Genomic DNA, 6,000 nt, shown 5'->3' with positions numbered 1-6,000 from the left:
TCTAATCAGGGTCCTGTTTTTTGTGAATGGAGTCTAATTTGGGGTTGTGGCTTCTGCTAGTTAGCAGGGCACCAAAATGTTAGGTGTTGCACAGCTGAGGTTAAAGCCATCTCTACACTACAGAGTTAAGTTGACTTAAGTTAGGGTGACGATCATAAACCGCTGTAATTACATCGCTTGTGCATGTTCACACAACACTCCTTGTGTTGGCAGAGTGTGTCCACAGTGGATGCTCTAGCACCAACAGGGAGAGCAGTGCACTGTGGGTAGCTATCACACTGTCAAATTGCCACCTTCTGCCACTAGGAGAATGTGAGAATGAATCGCAATGCATCATGGGGGCAGGCTCACTGCCCATGATGCAGTTTTCTCCATCCCATCATTCCGTGGACTTCTGACTATATTTCAGACCATTTTTCAACTTCTCCTATAAACTTTGTGCCCACCATATTTGCCTGAAAACACTGCTCACCAGTCTTGTGATGAGTGTTATGAACATACTGCAGGTTCAGCCGCGTTATCTCATGAGCTGCAAATCTAAACAGGAATTCATGCTGCCTGCCCTGCTGTGTGCCAAGGAAAAAAACAATTCAAGACTGATTTTAGCATTTTCAAAGCAGCTGCACATGGTGGACCGTCACTACTGGGCTTGGGAAACAAGCACTGAGTGAGTGGGATCAGATTGTGATGCAGGTACGGGATGATGAGCAGTGGTGCAGAACTTTTGGATGTGCAAAGCCACCTTCCTGGAACTCTGGGCGAAGCTTGCCCCGTCCTCTGCGGTGCAAAGACACCAAAATGAGAGATGCTCTCGTGATGGAAAAGCATGTGGCAATCGCTGTCTAGAAGCTGACAACTCCAGACTACTATCAGTCAGTCACGAATCAGTTTGAAATTGGGACGTCCACTGTGGGGGTTGTGGTGATGTAAGTGTGAAGGGCCATTGATCACCTCCTGCTATGAAGGACTCTGACTCTGGGCAGTGTGCGGGAAATAGAGGATGGCTTTGTGGCAATGGGATTCCTTAACTGTGGCAGGGCATTAGATGGCACACATATCCCAATTTTGGCCCCAGACAATCTTGCAATGGAGTACATCAACATTAAGGGGTACTTCTCTATGGTATTGCAGCCATTGGTGGGACACCGTAGTCGTTTCACTGATGTCAACATGGAGTGGTCATGGAAGGTGCATGACGCATGCATCTTCAGGAACACTGGCCTATATAGAAAGCTGCATGTGGGGACTTTCTTTGCAGACTGGAAGATTCCAATAGGGGATGTGGAAATGCCCATAATGATCCTGGGAGACCCAGCCTGCCCCTTACTCAAGTGGCTCATGAAGCCTTACTCCAGAAACCTTGACAGCAGCAAGGAGCGCTTCAACAACAGGTTCATCAGATGCAGAACGACCATTGAATGTGAATTTGGAAGATTAAAGGGTCGCTGGCACTTCCTTTTTGGCAAGTTAAACCTCAGTGAGGAAAATATTCCCATGGTCATAGCAGCCTGCTCTGTTCTGCATAGCATTTGTGAAGCCAAGGGGGAAAGTTTCTCTAGGAATGGGGGTGAGGTGAGGTGGATTGCCTGGTGGCTGATTTTGAGCAGCCAGCCACCAGGGCCATTAGAGGAGTTCAATGGGGAGCTATTAGAATGGGGGGAAGGGGCTTTGAAGCAGCATTTTGAGCCCCAGTAATGTGTCTTTCTGTAATGCACCGCTGCCTTGAATGACCCTGGTAATGATTGCTACCCTAGTGTTAATTACAGTCCGCAAATGTGCGGATTGGAACTGTATATGAATTTCTGCGGCAACCACTGTACGTAGGATACATAAAAAGAATCGTATTTCTAACACTAACATTTTATTTAACAGCAATACACAGATTTCCATTGCTTATACGGGACATGACACTGAGCAGCACTCTCTCAAATGAGGCTCTCACAGCTGTGTCTAAACCTAGCTGTCATTATGGGGCATGTCTGTCGGGGTGTAGAGCAAGGGGTACTGTGATGGGCTGGGAATATGCAAAGAATGTATGTGGGGAGGGCATGGAATGCAGTTCTGTATGGGCTGCAAGAGGAGTTGTGCATGGATATGTTCTAGCTGCAGCACAATCAGGGACCTGAGCTTTATTATCCCTCCTGCCCCTGTCTCCTCTCTTGGCTATCCATTTTTAGTTTGTTGTCTCCACGCACTGTGCTCGCCAGCTGCACGATGAGACGATTGCAGCACTTCTCAAAACACGTCCTCCTTGTTTGCCTCTTTATCTGATGGAGGCGCTTCACCAGTGTGTAGGAGCTGGCCCTCCAGGGCACATCTGCAGGAGCAAAAGAAACAAGATACAGAGTCAGTATTGTGAATGCACTCACAGTGTTGAATCATAAAAGTTACATAACCCTCTTTATCACTTTACCCTTGGCAAGCATGCAGCATGGTGAGAGTACTAAACATGGTGAGTTCAGCTCAGGGGAGGAAGGTGTAAGATGGGAGAAAGGGTGTGGGTGGTTCCAGAAAGGGATTAGTACAAGTGGCTAGGGACATATTTTGAATGCTGGCACTGTTTTCCACAGGCGGGGGTGATTGAAGGTGATCTCTCACTACTGAGGGTAACTGAGAATGCAAGGCTGCATCTCCTGTGTCCGTGTGGTTTCAGACTGGGTCTGTATGCAGCTTGCCTGTGTGCTGCTTTGGTTCCTGCAGACATAACTGCTGATTGGCATGGCAAAGTTTTCTACAACAGGGGAAGAAACAAAGCAGCTTTGCCATGGAACTTTCAGCAGAGGATTGCAAAGTGTCTTCAGGAAAGTTTCCTTTATGGAGGATTCCTGGGAAATCCCAGTGTGCATTAACAAACTTCTCTGCAGGGTCTCCACTGCATAGGAGCACGGGGGAATAAGACGCAGATGCAAACAGTACCTAGTGTTGTTAATTTCTCTCCCATGTGCACCATGTAATAAAATAAAGGACACCTCTACCTCATACAACAGGGGTCAGCAACCTTTCAGAAGTGGTGTGCCAAGTCGTCATTTATTCACTCTAATTTAAGGTTTCGCGTGCCAGTAATACATTTTAATGTTTTTAGAAGGTCTCTTTCTATAAGTCTATAATACATAATTAAACTATTGTTGTATGTAAAGTAAATAAGGATTTTAAAATGTTTAAGAAACTTCATTTAAAATTAAATTAAAGTGCAGAGCTCCCCAGACCGGTGGCCAGGACCCAGGCAGTGTGAGTGCCACTGAAAATCAGCTTGCGTGCCGCCTTCGGCACGCGTGCCATAGGTTGCCGACCCCTGTCATATAACTATGCAATATCAAAGCAAAATGAGTACTTACTGGAGCTTCCCTTTCCTGCTTCAGGCACACAAGAGCTGGGACTGGCTGGTTCACTCTGAAGTCCCAAAGTGGTCCTGGCGTAGCAACAGGCGACCCTGTTGCCTGTCCCAAGACCTCCTTGTCGACCACTTTGTCCTCGGGGTTGACTATGCTGGCCGCTGCCTCCACGCCCCCTGAAATATCCATGGGGTTTTTGGTGGTGAACGTGGCGTTGCCACTGAAGCTGGCATACAGCTCCTTGTAAAAGTGGAATGTTTTTGGCGCCACACCAGAGCGACGGTTGGCCTCCCTTGCCTTCCGGTATGCCCGCCTCAGCTCCTTGATCTTAGCAGGCACTGCTGCATTTCCCTTTCATGACCCTTCTCCTCCATGCCATGAGCAATTTGCTCGTAGGTATCAAAGTTCCTAGGGCTGGCTCAGAGCTACAACAGAGCTGTACAGCCTCCTCTCCCCACAGACCCAACAACTCCAGGGTACGCTAGTTGGGCATGTTTGCTGCAGAAAGCCGGCATGGTCAGCTGGGAAGATGCTATGTGAACTTTCCATGCCAAGCACACAGGAAGTGGAATTTCAAAAATTCCCAGGGCTTTAAAGGGGGAGTACGCTGGCTGCAGGTCAGTGGAGTTGAATCTGCTGACCAGAGTGGTCATGATGGGCATTGTGGGACACCTCCTGGAGGCCACTTAGGGTGACATAAGCAAACACAGTGTCTACTGACACTGCATTGTTCTAACTTCATCGCAAAAAGCTGTGTACCACTTGGCGAGGTGGTTTTATCATGTCAGTGTAACAGGAGCGTTAAATTGGAGGGAGGAGCACTGCAGTGTGTATGTCTCCACTCTTGTCGATGAAACCTAAGTTTTGTTGAGAAAACTGTGTAGCGTAGACAAGGTTTTAGTCCCCTTCATGGAACTAATCCATAGAGAATATACCACTAGAGGTATGCTGGGATAGTGATATGAACAGTTAATGCCTTCATGCCTTTCCCTGGTCTCAAGTGGAATTACAACAGTGATGAATTTAGCCCACTGACACAACAATACAAGGTGGAAATGAACCACTTCTAACACTGTATAGTATATGTTAAGACAATGTAGTAATCATGTTTGCTTGCCTGAGTCAGATGAAAAGGCACACTAGAAAACTGTGAGGAACTGGATAGGTGGAGGTGGTAGAAGCCCCACTTTAAAATTTTATTGCAAAACAGGGTCCTTAACTCATGCTAATCAATAGCACACAAACTGTACCAAAGTAGGGATCTGTTGAATGGCTCTCTAACAATCATCAATCTTTCAATTTTCCTGCTCATTTTGGAGTCACGTAGATGCAAGTAATTTACAGCTCCAAGAGGCTCCTCTATATTGGCTTGGTTTGCAAGAAGTGAACTGTAAAAATCACCATGTTTTTTGTATTTGGAAAACTCCAATTACACCAAACCCCACTGGTATGTTATAATCTGTTGGCTTGAGCAACAGACTGTGCACCAAAAACTATTATTGACAGTGAATCTAAGATCACTACTATAATACAACCAGTCATGCCAGAGAGCGCCATGATTTTTTAAAAATACACCCTCCCCGCCCCAAAAGACAGAAATAAACTAACCCATTGCTGCTGTAGTATTGGTTGTTGAGGCCTAATATTTCTAATTCATAGTATGAAGCCACAGAAAGTCAATGGAGGTTTCTGTTTTTCAGTCATATTTACATTTTATCTGAGTAAAACTTGTCATTCTGAAAAATCACATTGTATGCCAAACTAAATGTTACTATAGCAATAGATATAAATGGATACTCTAGAGCCTAAACATTTGCTTAACTATAAAGTAAATAGGTATTTGTTTAATTAGAGGGATGGAACACAGAACAAAATGTACTGCCATCTAGAATTATTTGGTACATCTGGTTTAACTGGACAATTCTAATTTAACTGAACTATGATGGTACAAAACAAAGAGCCATTGAGAAAATAAATGCTAACTACTTACTTATAGCTCATATAACCAAAGCTGAAAAGTTGCTAGCCATAAGGGTGAAGGATAAACAAAAAAGTTTTTATGTTTGTTTGAAAGTTGGAAACTACTGTATAGCTTCCAGTTCTCTGATCATTAAAAATTCAGCTATAGTTTACTAAAGCCATATTATCTTGCCAAAATTTTAAACTTTACATAAAATAAAGACTGATAAGAGCTAAAAGGAATAATTTGGTCTCCATCCTAGATGCATGTGGTGTCCATCTGGAACATATGCTGTCAAGTGTACTGAATTGTGTCAGTTTTCTGATGTGGGCTATTACCCACTAATTCAAATGAACAAACTGATTTTGCTCAGGCACCTGAATTTATATTTGAATCTCCATGCAAAAGGTCATTGCTGTAATATTTCAGCTGCAGTTCTCCACTACTACTACTATTCTCTACACCCAACCTTTATTATTATGGTTAGGGTTTTTTTTTGGGTCCTATTTTTAGCAGCATAAACCATCTAAAGATTAGTGAGACTTTTTTCCCCCCCTCCCCACAAGTTTTGTTTATATTCATGAAAGCGTCTTGGTAACCTGTCTACTTAAGTCTGTCAAAAGTAGAAAATACATTTTTTTTATTCTTTTATAGTAAATATCATACATGAAGCTCAGTGGTTTGAGCATTGGCCTGCTAAACCCAGGG

Source organism: Trachemys scripta, chromosome 1, assembly GCF_013100865.1.
Source record: "Trachemys scripta elegans isolate TJP31775 chromosome 1, CAS_Tse_1.0, whole genome shotgun sequence".
In the NCBI taxonomy this organism is placed as follows: Eukaryota; Metazoa; Chordata; order Testudines; family Emydidae; genus Trachemys; species Trachemys scripta.
Note: the sequence above shows the minus strand (reverse complement) of the source record.